Source organism: Bos grunniens, chromosome 3, assembly GCF_055505025.1.
Source record: "Bos grunniens cultivar Pamir isolate PY7600 chromosome 3, Bosgru_T2T1.0, whole genome shotgun sequence".
Lineage (NCBI taxonomy): Eukaryota > Metazoa > Chordata > Mammalia > Artiodactyla > Bovidae > Bos > Bos grunniens.
The window spans coordinates 107,302,204-107,328,697 of NC_141167.1; the positions used below are offsets into that span (position 1 = coordinate 107,302,204).

Consider the following 26,494-nt stretch of genomic DNA (forward strand, 5'->3'; position numbering starts at 1 on the left):
TGGCCCCCTGGGTTCCACGGCAGATGCCGAAGTTCTGCCTTGGCCACAGAGGGGAGCAGAGAGGGCCGGCAGGGACTCTGTGGACTTGGAAGGAGCCAGGAATATCCCTCCCCACTCTCTCCCACTACCAGGACTTTCCCTCAGGCCTTCCCTAGCTCAGTTAGCTGGGAAGAGCACTTCTGCTGAGTCCAGGTATCTCTGGAAAACAATGTAGCTCTCTCTCTACTCCAGGAGGGACCCTCCACTTCTCCCTCTCTCTTCCCAGGGAGAAATCCCCAAACACTTCTCCCCGCTTTCCTACCCTCAGGGTGCCCCATGGACCCTGGGCCTTCTACTGTCCACCTTCACGCATGCCCTAGGACATCACCAACAACAGCCCAGTCAACCCTGAGCTGGCTGAGCCGACATCTGGACCCAGAACCAGCTCCAGCCATCCCATCCCTTGCCTGTGACCCCAACCTCTGCCAAACACTGTAAAGGCTCTACTTCAAGGATTTCGGCTCCTCTGCCTTCCAGTGCAACCCAAAGGCTGTATTTTCCAGAGTTTCAGTGGTATGGGCTTGGCAGTGAAATACTGAGGGCAAGGGAGGGCTTTCCTAAAATTTAATTATTCGAGAAGAGGGCTTTTAAAACAGGATTCTCTGATCTAGCCTTGAAAACCCCAATCCAGACTGGTAATGCAGTCACGATAACCCTCCTCTGGCTTATAGCACCACCTGTCCCTCTCTCCTACTTTTACTACCTCATTGTCACCTTTTGTTCACCAGCAAATTTTTGCTGAGATATAACCACTTTCAGCTTATGGCCCATGCTCTCTTTGCTCTCATGATCCTCAGAAAAGTCATTCCTACAATCTAACTTCTTTCCTTAGGTCCTCCCCAAATTACTGACTTTCGTAGTATTCTAATCTTTTCTTTTTAGCACTTATCATGAATATGTGTGTTTGTGTGTGTGTGTAAAAGTCGCTCAGTCGTGTACGACTCTTTGCGACCCCATGGACTATACAGTCCATGGAATTCTCCAGGCCAGAATACTGGAGTAAGGAGCCGTTCCCTCCTCCAGGGGATCTTCCCAACCCAGGGATGGAACCCAGGTCTTCCCCATTGCAGGCAGATCCTTTACCAGCTGACCCACCAGGGAAGCCCAAGAATGCTGCAGTGGGTAGCCTATCCCTTCTCCAGCAGATCTTGACCCAGGGATCAAACTGGGGTCTCCCACATTGCAAGCAGAGTCTTCACCAGCTGAGCCACCAGGGAACCCTATCATGAATGTAAATAATCATCATTCCGTGCTTCTGTTTATTGCCTGGCTCCCCTATAGGACTGAAGCTTTATGAGGGCAGGAACCACGTCTATATTCTTCACCACTCTATCCCCTGTGAAGAGGAGCTCTAGAGATGTCTGTTGAAAAGAAGGAAGGGCTGTTTTATTGCCATGACCCTGTGAGAAGTTCGTCCTGGGGTCTAACTTCTGTTAGTCCTGCTGCAGGACCAGCTCCCCTCACTCTGTGCTCTGTGGAAACACAACTCTTCCTCTCCCAGCTGCACCAATAGCCTGCCTATTTGGACACCATCTACCCTCCAACCACTCCTGCCACTTCAGTCCTCAACCCTCCCTACCCTCAGGTTGGTTGGTACAGAGGGTGAGACTCTGAAGTCTTCTAAGGAGCAGCCCTGAGCACATGGAGATGGAGAGGATGGGGTTGCTCAGGCAACTGTCGCCTGGCAACCAGCTCCCTGGCTGATCTCCTACACCGCCCCCCCCACCCCCGCCTCATGCTGGGGGAGCCGGGATGCAAGAGGGAACAGGACTGAGAAGACAGGGAAGGCACAGAGGCCCACTGAGCCTTGGCTGACAGAGGAGAGCCGGGTAAACAGGCCAGGCCTCAGCCACCCTCAGTCCCTGCCAAGGCCCCAAAGCACTTTCATGACTCCAGGTTCCCGTGGCCCCTTCCTATTACCACTCTCACCTCTGTGCTAACTGCCCAAGGAGAAGATGCCCCTTCCACGGGCAGTCCTTCTTCCTATCTCACCAGGAGGCTCCCATAAAGCAGGCTCAGTCTGTATCCTTTCCCCTTCTGCTATCCATCCATTCTCTGTTGCTGCAGTCTTGGAAAGCTTGGGGGCAAGAAAATGAACTCAGCCCTTACTTTGGTAAAAGGGCTGGCTGGGGCCTGGGTGGGCATGATGAACCCTAAACTGACCCTATCCAAGGTATGGAAGCCTACCTTGTCCAAGCTTCCCTCCTAGCCAATTAGGGAAATTTTAATGAACACCTGGATCTCCTTAATTAGCCCTCTGCCTAATTACCTAACCAACTGCCAGGAGCCGGAGGCCTGAGCATCTGTTATGCAGATGTGAGCCTTTTCTTCCTCACCGGGCCCAGCCCCACTCCTCTTCCCCTCGCTAGTCACTCCTCCTCCAGGAAGCCCTCCCAGATGACTGGCTTTTGGCTGCTTCTCCTGGAGGCCAAAGGCTTGGGAGGGTGAAGAGCTGCTATGCAGACAGGGGGCTGTCCAGGATGGCCTTTCTGCTCTGATGGCCCCAGGGCCGAATCATTCCTGACCTCAGGCCACAGCTATGACTCGGGCTGGCAGCTGTCACTGAAAGTGCCCCCTCAAAGGCTCCAGCTGACTCTGATTCACCTACTCTGGGTAGTGCTGGGAGGACAGGACTGGGGGGTAAGTGGGAGCAGACAGAGAGAGGGCCTCACCCCACAGAGACAGAAGGAGTGTAGGACGAGGGGGATGGCAGCTGAGCTGAGCCCCAGGGAGGCAGGCGAGGACCCACTGTGGAGAAGGGTGGCTGCAGAGAAGCCTTTGCTAGTGGAGTGCAAAGAGGTCAGGAGGCTTCTCTCACAACACTCTTGACAAGGAGGAGAGGCTGAGTGAGGGGACCAGACACGGTGGGGTTCCAGGAGGACCCCACGGACGACCAGTTTTCTCTGCTGGGCCACAGACCCAACAAGAACATGTGGGTTGTACTGACAAGCAAAGGAGCTGCAAATAATACATAAAGTGTACCCTAAAGGGGGTCTTGGTTTGGAGGGGGCATGGGAGAAGTAACAGGCCCCTGCCTCCCCCAATGTAACACCTCTTGGTACCTGAGCAATATTCAAACCATTCTCGGGTTTCAGAATGATGCTATCTCAGTTCCTGTGTGAGGGTGGCCTGGGGCCAGCTGGAGGAGTGGGGGGAGCGGTCAGGGCAGCCTCTCGGAGCTGCCGTTGCAGCAGGGCTGCCATTCCTGGGAGAGCTGCGGGACAGGCACCTTCCAAAGGTAACCCCCACCTCCTCTCTCCTGTTGCTGTCAGGGGACCACCTACCTCCCCGCTCCCCTTCCACCCAGATCCATCCTCTGTCCCAGTGGCCCAGAGGCTCGGAGGCACTGCAGAGCATCCGCTTTCAGAGCTGCCACACCAGCGCAAGTCAAAATGGAGCAGCTGCCCAGAGAGGCTGAGTGAGCAGCCCCCGTCACAGAGCAACGGGCTTCAAACCCCTGCTCTTCCACAGTGAGAAAGGCAACTCTCATTAAGCAGGCCCTTCATCCCTTCCTCCCAGGCTGCTCAGGGCTGCAGGCTGTGGACTGGAGGGGAAGGCAAGAGGCGCTGGAGACAGCTGTCATCCCTCCTCCCGCCCCTTCCCTGTGGCTGGGCTGCAGGGCATGAAATAAGCAGCAGGCGCTGGGGGAGGGGGTGACAATCCAATCCACCTGTCACCCCCACAGTCAGGCGGCCTCAAGCAGCCTGCTCACTAACAAGGGAGGAGGCGTGGGTGAGCCAGACACAGAGGGGGGTGGCAAAGGGGGACAGACGCACAGACGCAGGAAAAGAGACACAGAAAAAGAAGTAGAGTCCAAGAGGAAGGCAGAGTGAGGGGCAGAGGTGGACAGAGACAGAGAGAGCCAGAGGAGAAAGCGAGAGGCAGGAGACCAGAGACAAAGATTCAGAGAGAGGCGGGTAGAGAACGAGAGGCAGGTTCAACAACTGCTTGCAGCGCCCTGATGGAGGCTGGGCATGGGACATAACTCCACAGGACTCCATCCCCGCCCCAAAAACCTGCAGTCCCGCCAAGAGACAGACAAGGGCAGGGCAGGGAGAGCCAGGGAGACCTTCAGGGGCCAGGACTGGGCCCAGACCTGGCCTGGGACAGAGCATCTTGGCTCTTGGGGCTCTGGCTAGGTCCAGGCTTGAGGGCAGGCAGGCTGTGAGAGCGGGTGGATGGAGGTAAGCGTAAGTAAGGCCCAGGAGCCCTCTCAACACCCTGGGCACTGCCTCTATTCCTGCCCCACTCCAGGGGCTTCCAAGCCACTCTCTCTAAGCACAGACACAGGCTGGGTGGGGGCTCTGGAAGATGGGTGGGAAGGTGAGCTCAGGGACCACTGACAGGTGGGGCCCAGGCAGGAGTCCTGGGGTTTGCAGCCTCAGGGGGATGCAGAGCCCTTTCTTCACAAACGCTATACTAGTCCTTGAGTTGGGGGCATTCCCCTCCCCTCAAAGTCTGGGCCGAGGCAGGGCCCCTCTCCCTGACCCTGCACAGTCCAATTCTCACACGCCCAGCCAGCTCCCCACCCACTGCTCCCTGGCTCCTCTCTGCCCCCTCCCACGCACTTGCCCTAGAGTTCTAGGGTCTGCTCGCAAAGGCACAGGCCGGACCCATCCCCATCCTCCTCCTCCTCCTCTCTTCAACGTACTGTTTGGCAGGCTCACTCCCCAAACCCCTGGTTCCCACCATCGTCCCCTCCCTCGGGGACTCCCCTCCCCCAGCCCAGCAGCCTCAGGGCTGGGCAGGGGCTATTTTTAGTCTGGGCACTGAGCTAATTTTAACTCACCGACAGGGGACCTGGGGGCGGGCTGTCGGGTTGGGGGGAGGGAGAGAAGGACCAGTCCAAGAAAGCTGGACCTGGGGCAGCAGGGGCGGGGGGCGGGGGGGGGATGTCTTAGGTCCCAGGCGCCCTAAGTGGAGGCAGGCACTGCAGCCCCAGTTGAAGGCACAGGAATTGACCTGCCAAGAGGAGCACCCAGCGTGGAGAGCAGGGCTAGGGGCCCTCCCTCCAGCTTCCGCTGGACAACTCTCCACCCTGGGCTTCCCGCCCTCTTCTCCTTGGCAAGTCTCCTGGGATGGGTCATCCTGTTCTCTGCCCAGGAGATGCCTCTCTCGTGAGGGTCTGTCTCCTGAGCCTCCTCCACTGCTTCCCCACCCCAGCTTGTCCTTCCTGTAGTCTAGCTCTCATCCTTCCTGTAGCAGCTCAGAGGCCCAATGGCTCCCTAAAGAGGCAGCTGCCGACCCCCAGCCCCAACCTCTAGCACTTCCCACCCAGCTCTGGCCTTCCATTAGTGACCTCTGGGCTGGCTCCCAGGACCCACCCTAGTCCCTAGCAGGCTTGGGAGCCACACTGCTGACCCCAGAAATAACTGGGGGGAGGGGGGGACAGGGGAAGTGGTAACAGGAGATGGAGTCCTCGTAGAAAAGGGAGAGGTGAGGAAGGGCAGTGAACAGCCCAGGGAAATACTGGGACTGTGGGTAGGGATTCTGGGTGCTTGGGTTCAAGTCCCTGCCCTGGCCCTAACTCACTGTGTGAACCTGAATAAGTCACTGCCCACTCCAGGGTTCACCCCCCTCCCCTGGCCAGTACAATGGGAAGGTGGCATGGACCAGGTACCCTAGTGCCCTTCCAGCCTAGACATTCTGTTCCTATGCTCTTTATAGAACCCCCAAAAGAAAGGGAGATCAGGACTCTCATGACACCATGGAGAGGTGACAGGGGAGGTGGCCCGCTTACGTGCCGTCCTCCAGCTTAGGAGGGGAGGGCAACGTGGAGGCCAGGAGAGGAGGCACAGGCCTGACGAAGAGGGGGTGCTTTCGGAACGACAACCTCCACAACAGATGGCCAAGGCTTGACAAGAGGCTCATCGTAGGTGAGGGCAGGTGCCAGGCGGGGCACACGGGCCCCGGAGGCAGAGGTTCTGCCAAACAAATCCCCTCACACACACAGAATGCTATCCGACCCAGGGCTGGGGCACCTGCTTCCGGTTAGAGCAGTGACTGACCCAAGGTCGCTGTCATGGTCATTAGGGGGGCCAGCTCTGGAAGCCGAGCTGGAGCCTCGCTTCATGCTCTAGCTAGCAGGCTGATCAGTAATGACTCACTACTGCTCATCTGCATGGGCATTTGCATAGTGTATCTGATCTTATTCCATCAACTTCTACTTCCCACTCCAGGGCCTGGGACACCCCAACCCAGCATCCCTAGGCACTCAGGGACCCCAGGTGGAGTTCTTGGCACCTCAGGTCTCCCATCTCATCCTTCTCCAGAAAACATCCCTCACTTGATCCAGTGGTACCGTCTAGAGCTCTCAATCCAACAGGGTCCTCCCCTCTTGTCTAGGCCCCCTGTCCAGGAAGGGATGAGAGGGGAGAAGGTGTAATTACGAGGAGCAACTGAGCACTGGAGCTGGAGGAATTCTACAAGATTCATGAGGTGAAGTGTGATCTTTCCACAACGGCCTGGGGGTCCTCCGGAGAAAAGCCCTAGTCCCCTCTTTAGTGACAAGGCTGGGGCAGCGGTAGGCTAGGGGTGGACCGTCCTTTACTTCTATTTCTGTCTCCATGTCTAAATTCCACTCTCAAGAGTGCAAAGTGAGAGGAAACAGCCAAGTGCAGTGTGCAAGACAGATGTGAAGACTACAGAGAGGACTTCCCAGGGCTGTCTGTGAACTCACAGTCATCTCTGGGGCTAAAATTTGCTTTGTTAGACGTTACTCGACCAAGCATGGGCAGCTGGTAACTCTTGGGAGGGGATGATGGCCACAGCATTATAGTCCAACCACGAGAGCTAGAAGACAGCCGATCCCTTGCCTACCTTGAAGAGGTCAAACTGACCTCTGTTCGTCCAGTTATAATACCTACGCTTCCAGCCATACCCCCTGAAAGAATGAAGTCAAGCAATGGTCTCCTATCCCAGGAAGTTCTTCCTGCTATCTAACCACCATGCCTCCCACTGCAGCCAACCCTTCCCTGGCAACCTAAGCTCACTCCACTCATCTCCATCAGAGTGGTGGCCGGGGGCCCGGCCAGCGAAGCCTCGGCTGAGGAGGTGGGGCGGTTGGGACGGTTAGTGTGTCACCTTCCACCTCCCCACCCAACTTCCCTCTGGGGTCTCAGGAGACAGAAGTGAAAGTGGCAGCTGGGGCCTTGGGGGCGGGTCAGCTTGAGAGCCGTTGGGGTGAGCTTAATGCCACCAGTGCTGGGTCTAGGCTGCCTGCCATTGCAGCAGGTGGGCTGATGGTTAGATCAGGAGAGGGACTGCCCATGGAAATGAGGGCTTGGGAAAACTATGATGTGTGGGCCCCTGGCCAAAGGAAGAGCAAACTGAAGAGAAAAAAGTGGGGAAAAGCAGGCAGTACAGTCTCCGAAGGGCACTCTCTTCCACGGCAGTGGTTTGTTTCCTTGTTTAAAGCAGCAGGGTCCTTTTTTCCCCATCCACAGAACGGGGCAAGGCTGCTCAGGCTGAAGCAGGTGAAGGGATTGCATGTCCTCACTGCGGGGACATGACAGGGAGGGGCCTGAGGCCAAGCCCTCACACTGGACAGCACCAATTCCAATGGAAGGGAAGGCAGTGGAGGAGAATGCAAAGTGTTCACCTACTATTACCGCCAGCACCCCCACCCCAAAGAGGCCAATCCAATCAGGGAGAGCAAATCCTCCTAGAGACATCATGACCTCGGGAAGCCACCGAGGATTTAAAGGGGCCGCTCCGGGTGGCAGCTGGATCTCCTTCTGACTCGAAGGACAGTCCTCTAAGCCCCTGGCAAGGGAGGGCAGGCAGTGCGGCTGCGTGGGCCTGCCGAGGCGGCCAGCCAGGCAGCTCTTACAGGATTAGCTTGCTGCTTTCAGGAAAGGTGCCAGGTGAGGTTAAGATGCCCAGCCAGATGGAGCACCCCCCACCCCCACGGGCAGACAGTGGTGGGGGGGAGTGGTGGGGGGAAAGTACCTGCACAGATCTATGCAAACACTTGCCCCCAAATTTGATCCACGCCCTTCACCGATATGCAGTTTCTCACCCTTTCTTGAAGATATTGTACAAAGACCCCTCTGATTACTAACAGTGAGGATCCCTGTGTACCCAGCTTTCTCTGCCACTTCTATCATCAAGAGCTACCCTCCGTCTAAGGAGGAAGTCCAGTCTATCGTCTGCTCTCAATCCTTCTGCTACACTTTACAATCAGGGCCCCACCCCAGCGAGCAGGTGAGGAGGCCAAAAGGTTCCTCCTCTCTGCTCCCTTCAGCTCCCCACCCTCTGGGCTGACAGGTGGGGGAGACAAGAGGGAACAGCTGGGTCAGGACACCTGTCCCCACCCAGTCAGCCTGGGCCTCACAGGCCACCATGGGGTATGCACAGGGCAGTCAGCAGAGAGGGGCAGGCAGCTGTGGGGGGTGGAGGGAAGGGGCTCAGCGGCCCAGAGATGTGACTGGGAAGGCCTGAGGCAACACTCTCCAAAGCAGCCCTCCCTCCAGGTCTGCCCCCAACCGTCAATACACACAGGCTCTAAAGGTTGAGGTCATCTGCCCCATCCCCTTGCCTCCGTGCTACTTGATCCAGCTGGAGCAGGGAGACTCCACAAAGAGACCAACCCTCCTCTCCCCACCCACACCCACTCCTGCTGTCGGTCTTCCCTTGAGGTCTGAGCATCAGCTCTCTCTTACTCCTCCTCGTTCTCCCAACCCTCAATCCCAAGTATTTGCTGGCAGGGGTGGGGGCAGGGAAATCATGAGAGATAAGTAAGCAGCCAGAGGGATCTGCTAACACTCTGGGGTGAAATGAGGAGGGGACAGTTCTGAGACAAGGAGATGTCTGGATGGGGAGAGCAGAGGTGGGCTCAGCTTCCCAAGCCCACCCCTGGGTCTTCTCGAGGCCCTCCTCAGCCCCCCTCACATCAAGTTCCTGCCTGGGACACAGTGCGCCCCTGCCCCACCTTCAGGACCATGGTCTTAGCAGCCAAGTCCAGGGCCAGGCTGGAGCTGATGTCTGGAAGAAAGGATACAGCCACTTTCCAAGCACTGTGTTGAGTACCACAAATTTTCCCATGGAACCTTTTAACCTTTTTTTTCCCCAGGGGAGGCATCTCTGTTTCATAGATATGGAAACCAACTCAGAGATGGGCAGGGACTTGCCCAAGGTCACCAGGAGTAAGAGGCAGAGGTGGGCTGACTGGTGGGCACAGCGCTTCCCTGCACAGCTTGGAGAGAGAGCAGGCAGGGTCTCCCTTCCTGGGAGCAACAGCACATTCCTTCCAGGGCAGATTCCCTACCATCAGGCTCAAGTCAGCCATGCCTCTCACCCTTCGCACAAGCCCAGGACTCTTGTGGCTCAAATCTTTCCTGATCCTCAGTCATCTCATATGGCAGCTTTAGAGGGTACTAACCAGTACCCAGGAGGAGTCTGAGTGTCACCTGTTCCTGCTTACATATCCGTGCTTTGGGAACCTTACCCCATGACAGTCAATCAGAAGACCTTCTCAGGGAACCAAAGCATGCCCCGCCCCACCCCCAACCTGCCACCAGACCCTAATCCTCTGCCTTCCTGTCGGGGAATCCTACTGAGTTGGTCCTTCCCTTCAGTGTATCTTCCTTTTACCCCCAGGTCTCCCTGGGCCTTCCTTTCCACTGCCCTTCCTGTGGGCATGATCCTTCCCTTAATCTTAGACAAAAACCCTTAGCAACTCCTAACTAGGAAAACTTGAGCAAGTCACTTAAATCTCTTACTCAGTCTCCCTAATTACAAAGGAAAAAACAAATGAAATAGTGTATGAGAAATAAATGAATCTTCCTACGTTTCCATGCCCAGCACAGAGCTTGGCACACAGGGACACATTAAATGGAGGTTTCCTTCCTCCAGTCCCCAGGGATCTCAAAAGTTTTAGTTTTTGGTCTCCAAAGCATATTGGAAAACACGGTGAGTGGGGTACTGCCTGAGGGTAAAGTGCTCATGACCGCGGAGCAAAACAAGCTCCCTCTCTATATGCTTCCTGGGCCTTTCTAACTCCTCAGGGAGTGGCCAGAGCACCAAGCCAAGGTCAGTGACCAGGCCTAGAGCCTGGAGCCTCCTGGGAGGCTGGGAGGGTGAGTTTAAGTGAGTAAATATGGTCCCGCCTGGGTGAGGCCAGCAACAGGCCAGAGCTCCAGACAAGTCCCTCTCCTCCCAGCCTACAAGAGAGGGGAGAGAGACCAGACAGGAGGCGCAACTGTCATCCCCCAGTCCCAAGCTCTCAGGATCTCCTGCAGAGTCAGTGAACGCATGGCCCACCTCCACCCTAGAGAGGATCAGCCACAAGCATGGCTAGGCTCCCAGGAAGGGGAGCTTGTGGACACGGCCTCAAGAAAAGGGAAAATCAGATGCAAAGGGCCCTGGGGATCGCCCAGGCTAGGGGTCAGCCCCGAGATGCCTGAGGGCTCAGATGTAACCTTGATACTTCGGACTGTCCTTGTTTATCTGGGTGAGTGGGGAGTGCGACAGAGACCAGTGACAAACCACCCAAAGACCCAGGTGCTCTGCTCACCACAAAGCTAGGTGAAACTCCTGTACATCTGCAAAGTGGACTCACCCAAAGACATGCGGGTAGCATGAGGGGCCAAGGCAGGCTGAGCCAGGGCCACAGAGGGACAGATGGTGGTGGGGATGGAGTGGTGGGCAAAGGGCAGTGATGGAAGTCAGCCAGGCCTCCCCAACTCACACACCATGCTCTAGCTCTAGACTCAATTCCTCGAGCTCCCTTCAACACTCCTCTCTTTAGGGTTCTCCATGCCTCTGCCTTCTTGCCTCCAGTCCCCTCACCCTGTTCCCAGTCTCTGATCTTCTAATTATCTTTGCCTTTCAGTACCCCCACCCCCACAGGACGCAGTGGCTCCAGGGTGTGGACACACCGTATGTATGTGCTGCACACCTCCATGCACGTGTGCCACTAAACGCTATGGACCTGCCAGATGTACCCGGGCATGCTGGTTTCCACAGGACCCCACTCACCCGCCCTTGCCAGGGGAAAGGGGCCCAAAGGCGAGCCATCCCACAAGTCCAGGACAAACTCTCCTCAGGATACTTGCAGTCCCAGACAGCGAGGGAGAAGAGAAGATAAATACTCCAGGAGCCAAATAGCACCATCCACACTAGGCCAAAGTTCAAGGCCTTTCAGCAGAGCCACCAAGAGCCACTGGAGAAGAAAGTACTCTGAGATCCGTCTTTCTCCGGCCAAGCTGGAGCGCGCTCTCTCTCCCTCGTCCACCTCCACTGTTAAGTCCTTCCTGAAGTCTAAGCTCCATTCTGCCTGCTGAAGTTGCGGGCAGACAGGGACATCAACCGCCACAGAGAAAGGGGTTCAGCTCCCAGAAGAGAACTACCTGCGACCGACGCCTCCCCCTCACCCCATGAGTAAGTCACCAAACTGGGACCGAAGGACAGATGGCTGGCCGGACTCCTGCCCCATGACTGGCTCGTAAAAGCCACTAGCGATTACAGTGATGCTAAGGCTACGCTGGCCCCGCCACCATCTCTTCCTTCCCTCTAAAAGGCAGATAATTGCCTCAAACCAGTTGGCTTGAGAGCCTGGAGAGCCCCAGCCCTGATCCCAAGGGGTGGGGCACGCCTGTCAGCATAGTGCCTCAAGACCCAGAACCTGAGCTGAGGTTCGAGGGCCAGGTCTGATCCTCAGACCCACTTCCAGAACCCAGGTGAACACCAGCTATGACTTGTTCCCAAGAGCTGAGGTCTCCATTACCCATCCCCCCCCAAGTCCCCTTCTCCAGTAAGGCCACCATGCTCTGGACTAGAGAGACACGGAGGCAAGAGGCCTGGCTCTCAACACAGCTAGGGGAGAAATGCTGGGCCCACCCATTCGTTTCTGGCGCCTCCCGCCCACAGAGGCACACGAGTGGGAGGCAAAGTGTCCAACACAGGGTCCCATCCACACCAGGCCAGGGCGAGCACTGAGAGCCTGGGCCAAAGCCAAACGGGGAGGGTGGGGGCCTGGCTGGCCAGAAGACGGTTGACAGGAGGAGTAGAGAGGCAGGCCTCTCTGGGGGCACAAGGGCCAGGAAAATCCACAGCACAGAGACGTTCCCAGGGCAGAGTCGGGGAGGAGGAGGGGCTAGGCCACAATCAGTGAGGGCCTAACCCCAAGGCCTCTTCTTTCCTGCCCTTCTTGGAGGCCAGGAGGCCTCCTCCAGCCTCCTGACTATCGGTTCTCCAACCCCAACCTCAAGAGCCTACCCTCTGCCTTCTCCCCTCATCACACCTCCCAGGAAAAACCCAGGAAAGATTAAAAAAAAAACACACACACACAAAAAAACACCTTCTGGAGAGATTATGTAACAAGCAGCCAGAAAGACGATCATATCTCCCAGCCTATGAGAAGAGCCAGGAGCCAAGAGAGGCAGAGTGGGGAAGCCCAGGCTCCTCCAGCACAGGGACAGCGGGTACAGAGTAGGGGGGAACGGGCACCCCCGTCACACTCCCAAGTCCTCCACTACTGTGCTCCAGGCACTGGGTACAGCAGACAGAAGCTCCCATGCCCATGCCCCGTTACCAGGGCCCTGCTTCTCCCCTTGGACCAGGGCCTCCAAGGGGAAGGACCGAGTCCTCCTTCCTGTGGTCTCTCCCTGCTATGAAGCCATGCCTGAAAGAGTGGTGGCTGGACTACGGCACTGACACAGACTTGCTGTGTGACCTCAGATTTAAAAAACAACCTCTCTGGCCTCTAAAGGAGTGTAAGTAAAAGCTCCCCATTCCCACAGAGAAATCAGAAACCCTTCCCTTTACAAATGTACACACACACAAATTTACAAACACCTACCGGTAGTGCTGGGAGAGGGGTGGCATGGAAGTTACAACAAAGAGAGTATGACCACTGAGACCCAAGGGTCCATATGTCTGCTGGGCAAAGTGGGGAAAGACTTACACATGAACTCCAGTGAGTCCCCAGTCACTCTATACAAACGGGTACTCAGCCACCTTCACACTGATCCCACCCCACCCCCATCTTCTGCCCAACACACTGGGAAACCACAGGAAGGAAATTCATTCCCAGGCATGCCGTGGGAGCTGGGACAGCCAGGCTAAGTCCTGGGGCGGGTGTGACCCGGCGGCCACAGGAGGGTGGACATCTGTGAACACTGACATGTGCTTTTTTCAACACTCTCCTTGACTACTAAGACTTCCCTGTTGGGGGTTTGGAGGGGAGTGGGAGGTGGACAGCTCCCTAACTTCAAAACACCCAATCTCCTGCTGGCCTGGGCTCCCCTGCTATCTGGAGGCCAGAGCAGCCCAAGGTCACCGCCCCAGACGTTAAACTTCCCATAGTCCAGGCTGGGCCCTGAATTGCCTAGAAGACCCACAGAGGGAATGGGGGGAAGGGGTGGGGAGTACCACTCACCCAAACCAAAGAGACCAAGGCTACAGAGACCTCAAAAGGGGGCTGGGCACTGAAAAGGGGGACACAGGATCCACCCACTGTACCCTCCCCCAACCCACCAACAATGAGCTGCTTAAAAAGAGGCAGAGAAAGCCTCCCACTCAAAGGACAAACCTGGGATAACCTAAGTCAGTGGTTCCAAGGGTGCCCACACTCAGGAGCCCTCCTTTCATTAGGGAGAGACCTCAGGAGGCCTTTGAGAGATTAGCTTGAATCACTAGGGGAAAGGAGACCCTGCCTGTAAGACCAAACCAGACAGGAAAGGGGCTAGCACTGGAGTAAAAGACTAGATGCATCTCAGTCTCCTTGGCTCTCCGTCCCCAAAAGCCCCCCAACACTCACTAGACCCCCCACTCCCAGCCCAGCTCAGCCTGCCATAGGTGAAGAAAGCGACCGGAGAACTCTCGCCCAGATGTTGAACAGCTGCAAACTTCTGGCCGGGGGTTCTCCAGTTGGGTCTACTGACAAACCAGATCAGGGGTCTCGGGAGGAGAGGGCGAGGAGGTCCCAAGGAAAGGCCCTGCCTGGCCACCTCCGCGGTGACTCCGCGTCCCAACTCCACAGGCACCGGGCAAGCCCGGGCCCCGGACACACACACACACACACACACACACACACACACACACACACACACTCACACACCCCAACCCACCACCCTGGTGTCATCTGAACAACATCCCCCCTCCCTCCCCCGCTTCCCAAACAGCTGCGGCTCCCCCCGCCCCCACCCTCCCGCCGCCCTCCCAGGCCCCCTTCTGCACCATTTCGGGCCAAGGAGGAGGGAACAGGCGGCGCGAGGAGGGAGAGGGAGGGAGGGCCGGCTGTTAAAATGTCAGTCGCTCCTGGCTGTCACCGGAGACCCCTTCTGAGGATGGCGCCCCTTCCCAGACCACTGGGGGGTCCGCCGTAACCCCGGGACACCAACAGACCGGCGCGCCCCCAAGCCGTCCGTCCCCACCCCGATCCCAACACCCAAGGGAATTACAGCCCACTCTACTTGTCCCCGTCAGCCGACTCCCTCACCCAAACAGTCCCCCATGTAATCTCCCACCAACGCCACACGAAAAGAGCCCGCTCCGCGAGTTCCTCCCAGCCCAGGAGGCCACCCCATCCCACCTCTCAGGGGGACGGTCTAGACCACCCTCCACCCCAACCTCAGGACGGGGTGGGGGAGGGGGCCTCTTAAAGCGGCAGGCGCATTATTTTTCTTTACTCACCGGCCCCGCTGGGGGAAGGGAGGATGTCACGGCTGGGAGGGGGTAGCTCTCGCCCCTAGTCCCGGGGCTCTTCAGCACCTGGAAGCCGCAGCTCCGGGCAGGGGGAATAATTAGTGAGGACGGCGTCCGCGCGGGCCCTGGGCGGCGCCGGGGGGCCTGGGCCCCCGTCGTGGGCGCGCGGGCGGGCAGGCAGACGGGGGACCGGAGCCGACCGCCCGAGCCGCCTCGGCTGTTGTTGATATTTTGCTTCCTTCCTCCTTTCAGGCTCCAAAGGTAACTCCTCCAGCCCCCGGGAGTCGAGGCCGACGTAGGCACAGCTCAGCCTAGCTTGAGGGGTGGGGGAACGGGGGTGATGGACAGGCGGGGGGGCCAATGGGAGGAACCCGTGGGGGCGGAGGGGCGGGGCCGGAGTAGGGGCGGTCCCGGAGACGCGGCCCCGCCCCTCGCTTCCCTCGGGCCGGCCGGGCCGGGCAGGGTCGGCCCCCACCCCACCGCCCTTCCAAGCTAGGCTGCGGCGCCGGCAGCGGCAGATCCCTCCGCCTGCCGGGAGGGAGGGAGGGAGGAAGCGACAGAGCAAGACAAAGTGGGGGGGCAAGACCCAGAGGCCTCTAAAGGGATCAGCCCGTGCCCGTGGTGCCGGCTTTAGCCGGCGGGACGGGTGCCTAGCACTGCTGCCACCATGCGCTTGAGGAGGTCCTTTCCGGGGAGGTTCAGCGGACTGCGCGTATACTCTCCCATGCTCTCAAGCTATATCGACAACTCCCCCAACCCCCAAGCTCCGAGAGAGTTGGAGGTGGGAGTCTTAGTAGATAAATTTAGGGTAGATGCTAGGTGTTGAGAAAATTCCATCTCTCTCACTTAGGGTGTGCCGAAGCCCCACTTAAAGAGACAGGTGCATTTCTAGGGGGTTACCTGGGGAGCTCGTTTGCTCCCTCTACCTGTGACAGGCCCCCTCCCTTCCCGGGACCCGGCTCGGCTGACGCCCAGCAATTTAAAGCGACAGCTCATAGTTCCTGGGTGACCTAATCCCGGGTGCCTGCGGCCCCAGAGCACTTACAGCCGAGGGGGCAATTTAAAGGGGTGTGACCTTAATTTCCCCCAGCACAGGAAACGCCCAAAAGCATCTTATTAAAGAAGCAGTAGTAGCTGTTTTAAAAAGTTTATAATTCCTGTTTGCTCCAGGGTGTGGTGAATCCTCTCCTGCCTTGCAACAGGAGTGTGGGTGCCATGTGTACTGGACAACTGACCCTGTCAGACTTACTCCCCGTTACTCCAATGTCAGCTTCCTACCTTGAGCTTGACGAAATGATGGAATCTGGCTTAGATCTCAAAGAACCTTGCAGAACAGAAGGGCACTCAGTTCTTCACATACTCTGATTTCTACTGGGTCTGATTTACTGGACAAAGAGTCAATTCTAGGTTAAGGGTTGCTAAGACAAATATATCCCTGAAAGGGGCTGCATGTTATGGTGATTAGAGGCATCAACTTTGGGGGAGTCAAGCTATCTTGGTTCAAATCCTTATTCCACCATTTATTAACTGGAACACAGGCACATTACTTAACTTCCCTGTACCCCATGGGTAAAATAGAGATGATGATAATAGTACCTAACTCATAAGTTGGTGTGAAGATTAAATTAGTTCATACAAGTAGATTGCTTTGAATGATAGCCCATGCTGCTTTATAATAAACTCAAGGGCAAGACCCCGTTAGGCCCATTATCCCACAGGAGCCTCAGAGGAGGCAAGTTCAGTGGAATTGCTTTGCAAATAGGTTGGAGGCTTGTCTATGTTTTAAGACAGGAAGCCAGCAGGCTATTTCCTTGGCCTTGGTTTCCGTCTCTTCCACCTGACCGCTCCTTCTGGAAACCTGATTTAAACTGTCCCACTTTGACCCCAAAAGTGGCTTCTTAGTTCCCCATTAGATTTAGGAGTTGGGGCCCCAGCACCAGAAGATGTCTGTCTTCCCTATCAGGCACAGCTGGCTTACCTGAAGGACCTCAGGGTAAGCAGGGGGAGCCCATCTGCCTGGTCCCCAAGGACTCTGAGAAGAACAGAGCCTTGTGCCAGGTTTGGGGCTGTGGCAATAGCACGATGGGAAAGTGCCCCCCCACCCCCCCACCCCTCAACTGGGGAACCTCCCCTCACTTGTGGCCTCTATTTTTAGTGCTTCCCCAGGCTCTAGCTGGAGAAACCGTTTAGTCATCAGGGTGTTTATTTTCCGGCTGTTTCCGACGTCGGGAAAGCAGAATGTTGAGACTGGAGAGATCCAGGGCTGCTAGAAAAGACTTCTTAGGGACGGGCCTGGGAACTAAGCCTTCAGACTACTGCGTCCCAGGTCATAGGAAAAAATTAAAGTGGGGAGGGGGCAACCAGGTCCCAGGAGACCAAGAGAGCTGGGTCAATCAGCCTGCTTCAGTTTCGAGGCTCTCCCAGCTGAAGACCCCTCTGGCCCCAGCTCTAGTTGAAGGATTCTCTCCCAAAACATCAACGATCCCGGTACAAATTCTTTCCCAGAGCTGATTCCCAGAAGCCCCCTCCACAATATCCTATATATCTGCGTGGTGAGCCTCCCGCCAGCCGCAGCTCAGCCAATCTCAAGCCCGAGGCAGGCTTGTCAGGGCTGTGATTGGCCAGCTGGTCCTCCCCGCCTTGGAATGTTGGGTCCTTAACAAAGGAATGAGGAAGGAAGGTAGGTGAGTCACCTGGGAGGGTTTGATAAAGGGCCAGGAAGAGCAGGAGAGAGAAAGGAAGGGAGGTATAAGCTCAGCAGAGGAGATGGAGTATCCTGGACCCTGAGACGCTGAAATGATAATCCAGTAGAAAACAGAGTAGGAAAGAGTAGAACAGGCTGACATTACAAGTGGAATAGGATTTACATATACACTTATTTATAGAGAGAACTTCATAGGAAAGGAAAAGTAACAAACATGAGGTCTTGATTTCCATGGAGAACTAAGAAAGGATCTAGGGAGTACTGCTGCAAATTAGACTATAACAAAGACTTCCGGAAAATGACTCACTATATCTTTTTCTTCTAGCCTCTGGACGACCCATCCCAGGATGCACTAGGTGAAAAATGCCTAGACAGGCTCAGACGCCTGGGTCTCCCTTATCTTTCTCTCCCTTTACCAACTCATCTTTCTTAGAGAAAAGTCACCTAATGTTGCCATAAAATCCCCTAGGAGTTAGACAAATGCCCACCAAGGTTCTAAAAAGTGTGTAAACTCCTCTGTACAGTATCATCTTCATCTATTTGTATGGCAAAGGGACCTCAGCAGCTCCCTTGATTCGTGCTTCCCCAAACACCCCTGTACAACTTAATTTGGAAAGGTCTGCCTAATCCACAAGGGCTGCTGCTCTCCTGACTGTTGTCCTGACTATGGAACTCTGGGACGCCATTACCACCGTTTCAGCCTCTGTCTGGCTGTTTGGTTAACCCCTCTTGCCTTCTCCACAGGCATCTGGACAATCTCCATCCTCACCTCCATCCATGTCATCCTTTCCATTGGGCTGATCATTCTTACTCCCAGTTTTCCAGTAATCCCAACAAAGGCCCCCAATCTCTCCCCACATCTTCCACCTTGTTTGTGCCATCAGCACACGTAATATACTGGTGATTCTTCTGTGTACACATTTTCCATGAGAACTTGTGTTTTCCTGTTCTTCTGTATAGTGTATTCTTTGTATCTACCTCATCAGTACACAATGCATTCACTGTACTGGCATTCTTGGTTTCTAATTTACTGTCTTTCGCTAATTTTGAGCTCCTTGAGGGCAGCAGTTTAACTCAACTTTGAGCTTTGTAGGGGCTGGCATGGTATGCACTCAGCATTCTGTTGCATGAATTTCTTTATGTGTTTGTAGCTGTGTAACTGAGTTAAGATTACAAAAAACTTTATTGAACACCTCTATTTGTCTATTGATAACTGTGCTAGGCCAGGGATGGGGCTCTGATCTGGGACCGAACAAGTCCCATTCTGAGCTGGGGGTAGGGTGCGAAGAGGAGTCAGGCAGAGAGGAGTCCAAGACTGTTGGCAGAGCTGTCCCCCAAGCTCAGAGCCAGGGTGCCTGGGGCCAGGCCCGGGGCAAAGGGCAGATGCCCCACCCTGGAACTGAAGGGGGCAGGGACGGGGTGCCTAAGCCGGGTCCTGGGTCAGTGCCCCCCAACACGAGTTCCCTGCCCCCGGCTGGGCAGGATGTGGTGGCAGCTGCAGGAGGGTGGGCAGGATGTGGGGGTGGGGGCAGCTGAAACCAAGCCTGACAGTCGACTCCCCAGCTCCTCCCTTTTTCCCTCTCCCCACCCCCCAACCGCCCCCTCCAGGTCACGTGGTTCCAGTCCCGGCACCGAGGGACTATTTCCCCCTTTCCGCGGAAGGACATAATCGACATCGCAAAGTCTAGTCACGACAGATTTTAGCTGTACCACGCCTTTTTCTTGTCCCCTAGCGCAAGACGGAAAGTTTTCCAAATACACGAATCTTTAAAGCCTTGAGCGCCAACCCTGGAGTGGCCCCTTTAAATGCAAATAAACCGCCCTCTGGGTTTCGCCCCTCCACCCCCATCCCAACTTCGCTCCTCGTGCCCAGACTCCGCCAGCTGCCATTGACGTCACGCGTGCGTCAGCGTCGCCAGCCCAACCAGACGGCACGTGGGGGGAAGAAGGTGGCCTTAAAGGGCCAGACGCTTTCGTCCTGCCGGGTTACTGCTGTGAGGTTTGGCCTTGAAAAAGAGAAATGAAATGCGAGGTGGGGAAATCTATTGGAACAGAAAGAAATGCAGGATAGACGTTAGGAAGGACTTCCCAGAGTAGGACGGCCGGGTCTTTCCTCTAGATTACCCAGAAATTTGGGTATTTGTCCCTGGGAGAGAACAGAACAACTCTGAGGGTAAAGGCAACTTGGCTTTACGATTCGCCCAATTATAACTTCAGCCTTTCTTCTGTCCCTGAAGAGCATGTCCACAGCGCAAGGACTTCGGTCACTTCAGGATCCTCGGCACCAAGAGCAAAGGACGGAGTATCTAGATACTCAGTTTAAGAATTTGTAGAATGAATGAAGTACAGGGCAAAAACACATCTTTCCCTGATTGCCCCACCCAACCACGCATAGCACATACCCAAAGCTAAAGACAGTCTCGCTCTCTTTTGAATATCCACGGCATTTAATGAACTTACATCTTTCTTTCCTGTGTTAGCCACCACAACGGCACTGGTTAAGAGCACAGAACTTGGAATCACGTGCACACAGGTTCCAATTCCGTTTACAAGCTTTGTGACTTTGGACAGATCTCTTCTCGGTTCTACTAACTGTCAAATGGGGGCTAATGCTGCTTAGACCACAGACTTGTTATAAGGATTAAATGGGACAATTTCTGCGAAGTTCCTGTATGGTATCTAATTCATAGTAAGCGCTCAAAAATGGTGGAGAGTAGGTTTTAAGATGGCCATCTTCCCTACTAAACTTCAGGCTTCTTGAGAGTAAGGAGCTTGCCATACTAATTTATTCCCAGCACCAACACAAGGCAAGACTTCGAGTTGTGCTTTTGAAATGTTTGTTGAATGAATAAACACGAATGAATGAGTATAAGTATTTCAGTATTTCCTGAAATCTGACCTCCAAACCCACCCCTGAAATTGTTATCTAAAGGGAGAAAACATGACAAGTGCCCCCTCTGTGCCCCAGGTTTTTAAAGCCTCAGGGTAGAGTTGGGGTGAGGCCCTAATCTCTGCGGTTGAACCAAAAGTATTATGCAAACAAGCCACAAATGATTGGTCTGCAATGGAGAACTGAGGGGGCCCTCCCCACCGCTCCCCATCCCCAGCTCAGCTGCTAAAGCTCTGTCCCAGCAAACCCAGGCTGAGCATATGCCAGGAACACAGGACACCAGGGAGCTAGAAGAGGAGAGCTTCTTGCCCCTTCAGAGTTTCTCAGCCCTGACACTAATCCAGCTTTGGTCTTTTCTTCTCTGGAGCCTAGTTCGCCACCCCGTCCCCCAACATACACCCTCAATTCTTCTCTCCTGCTCTGCCTCCCATCCTCCACGCCAGTCCTCATCCCCCTCCCCCCAACCACGGCTTCCCAACAGATATATGGGGAGTGGGGGTGGAGAGGGACACAAAACCTCCTATCACCTGATTCCAGCTTCTTGGCCAGAGGAGCTGTAGCCACCTCCTCCTGATTCAGTCTGTCTTGAAGCTGCTTATCGATCTGATTTTCAATATCTGTCACCATCTCTGAAGTAGAAGGGCTGACAGACAACAGAAGGGACTTCCTGCCAGGGGTGGAGCTATGAGCAGAAGGCTGAGAGAGCCCTCTCCTTCCTTGAAGACCAGGAAGAAGCGGTGAGACCCTCCTCTGGCTGACAGCAAACCTGTCACCCCAAGGAACCCTGGGGGATGCGGGTGGGTTTCCCCCACAGGAATCTCCCATCGCCGTCATGCTGGCTCCACCCCCTACAGGGGTGGGGTGCCGCCCAGGAGCACTCTGTGTTCTAGAAAACCCGAAAATAACCCGCCTTAGCTGTCCGGCTTCTATTTCTGTCCATCTTGTTTAATTATTCAAACCCAAGTTGGGGAGTGAACTATAAAAAGCTCTCCCACTTGGGGACCCAGGAGAGCTGGGAGACTCGCCAGGTTGCAATAGCAGCAGACCACAGGGTTTGGGTGAGGTCACTCGGTCCGGCCTCCTGCCTGAAAGTTCCATCTGCTGTTTGCTGGCTTCCTCTGCTAGAAGGCAGAATCCAGGCCTCCCTCCCTAAATCTCTCTCATGCCCTCATTTCAGCATCCCTCCAACCCAACCCTGCCTAGGAGTTGGGCTCCACCCCATCTTCCTTTACTCTGGAAGTATTTTCTCAGCCATCTCTTTGCTGACTGCTCCCTGGTCCTGGTTTTTAATCCACAGATGATATCGTCAGACCTGAGCCTCGGGGACTGAGGGAGATGGGGTAGGTAAAGAGATCAGGCCAGGTGACACAGACAGGGGGATCGTCGCCATGCCCTAGGAAGGCACTCTTGTCAGCTGGGGCAGCGCTAGGCAGCACTGTTCTGGGTGGGCGGGTTCCTGCCCACTGCAGGTGCTGAGCCTCTGCAAGAGCTTCTCTCTGGGACTCTGACATTATAGCTGATGAGATGGAGGGAGAGCAGCAGAGAGGACTTGCTTTTCTGGAGCCAGTCCTCTTCTGGTTAGCCAGAAGTTCAATGTCAGTTTTCATTGAACCTGAAGTGGGGGCTGGCTGAGTGCAGAAAGCCTGGGGGTCATTTCTGTGAGGCACCTCCCACCACAGACTTTTCCTGAAAAGGTGGAAACAAGGGGTGTGGTCATGGTTGCTAAGGCAACATGGGGTCATCACAGTGATCAGTTTTTGGAGGTGGGGAGTGAGGGGATAAGTGTTAGTGAAGGGGAGACAGACAGTTACTCATTCTAAGCAGGAGGGGCCTAAAGAGAGCCTGGGACAACCACAGAGACCCCAGAGATAGACACCTGTGGACGTGGAATTACAGGATTACAAGGAATTACCAGGGGCCTTGAACCTCAAAAGAGGAACAGATCACATGGGACAGATCCAGAGACCCAGGGCAGAGAGAGCACAGCAGTGGGGTGAGATGTCCAGTTGGGAGGGGGAATCAGCGGCCTGGCAGAAGTTGGGGACAAGGGAGGGTGGCAGGACTTTCTGAGAGTCAGTGTGGAACATAAATGTTAAAAAAGAACCTGGGCCTATTTGGGGACTTTTCCCCACACATTCCCTAGCAGCAGCAGCAGCTCCTGTCAGGTCCAGCCTGGCTCTCCCTGCTGTGGCTGATACTAAAGCTATGGAGAGGTTGCTGAGACAGGGAGGAGAGGCACGCCGTTGCTAAGCAACCAGAGGCTGTGTACCTGGCAGCATAGGAGGGGGCCCTGGCACCGTTTGTAGGGGGCAGGGCAGGCAGGGAGACAGTAAGGGAACAGAGTGGCCGAGACTCAAGGCTCCCTCTCCTCATGGGTTACAGAGGAGAGAGGTACTTGTCAATCCACATGTTAATGAGTATGTAAGTGTGTGGTCCTTCTCCAGGGTGCTGTGACTGTATGTGCACTTGTCTGTGATATACTCCTCAGACTATCTCTTGAGAGCAGTCAGCGGTGGGGATGCGAGCTAGGGGACAAAAGACCAGGTTAAGCATTTTTCATCAGGTGACAGAAGGGGTCAAATGCCCCATCTGCTTAAAGGAGTTTCTGCAGAAATGCATAGGCCAGAGGGTAGAAATTTGGCAGGAGTTGGAATGGAGAGTCTGGTTGACCTTGCGTTGGCCTCCAAAGTCTGATGGAGGCTCCATAAAGGAGAGGCAGTGTGGTAGTGGGGGTCGCTCACTTGTTCTGGAAAACTGAAGATCTCCAAACTGTTCTCAAAACTGAAGATCTCCACTGTATTTCATTATTTCCATTCTGTTACTTCAAATTTGTTTTCAGGTGGGCTGGAGTTTGACAGAAGCAACCATCAATAGGAAAGAGTATACTCTTTCTCCTTTGAGCCCTGTCGCTCATTCACCCGCACCTCTAACAAGTCTGTCAGGAAGTAGCTCAGGCCTTCATGCAGTGTGGACTCAGGGCCATCACCGCTTCCTCCATCGGCTCAGCCAGCCCCTGTCCCCAGAGAGCACCTTCCTTTAACAATTGTTTATTGAGCACCTGTGACAGGGCACTGGGGAAGTGACAGGGGGTGGGCACCATGGTGGCTCATGCTCAGCAGCCCCTCTGGAGTGCCAGCCTGCCTGCTGGTGTCTTGCCAAACTCTGGTTCTCCCCCTTGCCCTCCACTCACACATGTTGCACATACTGGTTAATAACTTCTGGAGGTCTGTCCGGGTATGGTCCCCAAATTCCATAGGGAACAGGGTGTGCTTCAGCCCCCTCTTGCTCTGTTATTATTTATTATTGTTGTGTTCTGTGTCTGACTCTTTGCGACCCCATGGACTGTAGCCCACCAGGCTCCCCTGTCTATGGGATTCTCCAGGCAAGAATACTCGAGTGGATTGCCATGCCCTCCTGCAGGGGATTTTCCCAACCTAGAGATCAAACCCATGTCTCCTGCATCTCCTGAATTGGCAGGCAGATTCTTTACCACTGCTCCCCCTGGGAAGACACCCCCCCTACCCCCAAACATCCACTCCCCCACGCCCGCCACCCCCGCTCTCAGTAAGAGCTGGGAAATCGCTTCATCTCACACACTCCCCACTTGCCCCAGGAAGGCTGTGTTGCTAGGGAGACTCAGGGGCCAATAAGAGGCTGTCTTAGTCCTTATCCATGAAAAAGTTTAAAAATCAAGGATAGAAAAGGTATAAGCTTTGTTTTGTTTTCATTCCTGCCTGATGCAAGGCACTCTGAAAGGCATTAGATGCCCTCTTCTCATCACCCTACAATAGCTCAGCTGACATACAATTATCATCCTTATTTTACAGAGGATGAAACTGAAGCTCAGAGAGTTTAAGGAATGTGTGCATATTTGTCCAAGAGGTGGCTGTGGGATTCCAACCCAGGCCCATCTGTGGCGAGTCAAGGGTCAGAGAGAAAATGGTTTCACTGTTTCCAAAAGAAGGAACACTGGAGGGGCCCAGGACTCCACACAGAGGGGAGACCTCGGTGGGTAATTGGAACTGTACTCTCATGAATTCAGTGCTGCAGCTGCTAATGAGGAAGAAAAGCGCACTGAGAGACCCAGCATGGTCACACAGGGACCTCGGAATTGCTCAGATTTCTGGGGAGAAAACCTGGGGAGAAGGCTGAGTCAGGCAGATCTGAGATCCAATCCCAGCTAGTCATTTCTAGCAGTGTGGCCTTAGATGAGTCACTGACCCTCTTTGAGCTTCAGTTTCCTCAGTGATGATGTGAGGGTGATACTCATAAACTACTGCAAATATTACAATAAGTAATGTAAATGTGCCTTGCTACCAAGTCCCTTTCCTTCCATCCGCTACAGAAGGAGAGGATCGTGTGTAACTGAGCCCAGATGCCAGAGTGGTGCAAATCTGTTGGTATAGTACCAGGATGCTCAAAGCATGGCAGAGGTTTCTCTCTCTCTCTCTCTCATGGCAGGGTGGAGGAAGGTCATGTTTAGAGCAAAAGTGTCAAGAAAGGGCCAAAAGAGTCCTCTACTGGAACAGACGGAATAATGATGACAGATGACAGAGGGAACACAATTCCCAACACCCGTTCTCTACCCATTTCTCTCCTAAATCAGATATTTAAAGTGGAAATGAAAGCACTGAAGTTCTGGAAAAGTGAGAATCACATCTATAGCCCATTCATTCAGTGACTTCTGGTCTCCACCCCATGAAGTTCAGCATCGAGGGACCTTGCACAGATGGTTGTGGTAGCATTTTCCCCGGTCTGTGAAGAATCCTGGAGAACAGAAGGGAAGCAAAGACTGGAGGTGAAAATAGGAGCTTCCAGTCTTTAGGAGGAGGGAAAGATCAGTTTTCAAAACTCCAGGCCTGAACCCCACCCCCACACCATTTTGAAAGGTGAGCAAGGAAAGCAAGGGTCATCAGGAGCTAGCTGAGGTTTGGTAACCCCTGACTCAGTGGGCACGGGCATCACCTGGAAGACGGTCAGCACTGCTGAGAAGGTCAGCCCACTCCAGAACTACTCATCACAGCGTTCATTTTAACAAGATTTCAGGGGTGATTCGAATGTACGTTCAAGACTGCAAAAAACTTCACAAGAGAAAATTGGATCTACATTGCGATCGTGGATTGTGCTGGTCATTTCACAATATATACAAATATTGAATCATCATTATGTTGTACACCTGAAACTAATACAATGTTATATGTCCATTGTACCTTAAAAAGAGAGGGAGAGAATTAAAAAACAAACAAACTAAAAAACAACAGATGCCTGTATGGGAAAGGAATCTAAAAAAAAAAAGTGGATATATGTGTGTGTATAACTGATTCATTTGTTGTACACTTGAAACTAACAGCATTTTGCTGTGCTAATCAAAGTTATGCTGTGCTTAGTGGTGTCCAACTCTTTGGGCCCCCATGGACTGTAGCCTGCCAAGCTCCTCTGTGCATGGGATATTCTCCAAGCAAGAATACTGGAGTGGGTTGCCATTTCCTTCTCCAGGGGGTCTTCCCAACCCAGGGATTGAACCCAGGTCTCCCTCATTGTAGGCAGATTCTTTACCATCTGAGCCACCAGAGAAGCCCAAGAATACTGGAGTGAGTAGCCTGTCCCTTCAGGGGATCTTCCTGACCCAGGAGTCAAACTGGGCTCTCCTGCATTGCAGGAAGATTCTTTACCCGCTGAGCTACCCGGGAAGCCTGGATCAACTATACTCCAATATAAATTAAAGCAAAACAAAACAAATAGATAGACAAGCACAGCTTGACCTGTCCTTAGACCCTCTACAAGGTGATTGATTTGTAAATGTCATCTAAAGCTAGGAGTCTCTTCAGAGGCCTCTCCCTGTATGGAGGTTAGTGAGGAGAGGCACTGGCTTGGACCAGCAGCTTATTTGACTTGTTTTAAACCGTGAGTTTCCAGGAAGTCTTTTCCTTTGAAGAGGCAGTTCAGTTCAGTTCAGTCGCTCAGTTGTGTCTGACTCTTTGCAACCCCATGAATGGGGACCCCATGAATGGGGTCAGTGGGACCCCATGAATGACTCTTTGCGACCTCCCTGTCCATCACCAACTCCCGGAGTTCACCCAAACTCATGTTCATCGAGTCGGTGATGCCATCCAGCCATCTCGTCCTCTGTCGTCCCCTTCTCCTCCTGCCTCCCATCCCTCCCAGTATCAGAGTCTTTTCCAATGAGTCAACTCTTCACATGAAGTGACCAA

At 54.4% G+C, this 26,494-nt stretch overlaps 1 protein-coding gene and 2 long non-coding RNA genes across 7 annotated transcripts in view; 1 reads left to right on the top strand and 2 right to left on the bottom strand.

Annotated features, from left to right (window-relative positions):
• MEF2D (myocyte enhancer factor 2D) overlaps positions 1-14,963 on the bottom strand; it is a 33,014-nt gene extending 18,051 nt beyond the window's left edge. For 2 of the 5 annotated variants that reach the window (XM_086393338.1, XM_086393335.1), the window contains exon 1: positions 14,677-14,963. The gene's annotated coding sequence lies outside the window, so the exon portion shown is untranslated. Of the gene's footprint in view, positions 1-14,482; positions 14,587-14,676 lie in introns of those variants that run through there. The other 3 variants (XM_086393336.1, XM_086393334.1, XM_086393337.1) reach the window with 3 other exon arrangements.
• A 4,127-nt stretch (positions 14,964-19,090) lies between these two features.
• LOC147376695 (uncharacterized) lies at positions 19,091-20,948 on the bottom strand. Its single transcript, XR_015161164.1, has 2 exons — positions 20,810-20,948; positions 19,091-19,398 (listed from the first exon to the last, which is right to left on the bottom strand). It is a non-coding gene; the product is annotated as an uncharacterized LOC147376695 (long non-coding RNA).
• Positions 20,831-25,586, top strand: LOC147376696 (uncharacterized). Its single transcript, XR_015161165.1, has 2 exons — positions 20,831-21,019; positions 24,889-25,586. It is a non-coding gene; the product is annotated as an uncharacterized LOC147376696 (long non-coding RNA).
• The last annotated feature ends 908 nt before the right edge of the window (positions 25,587-26,494 follow it).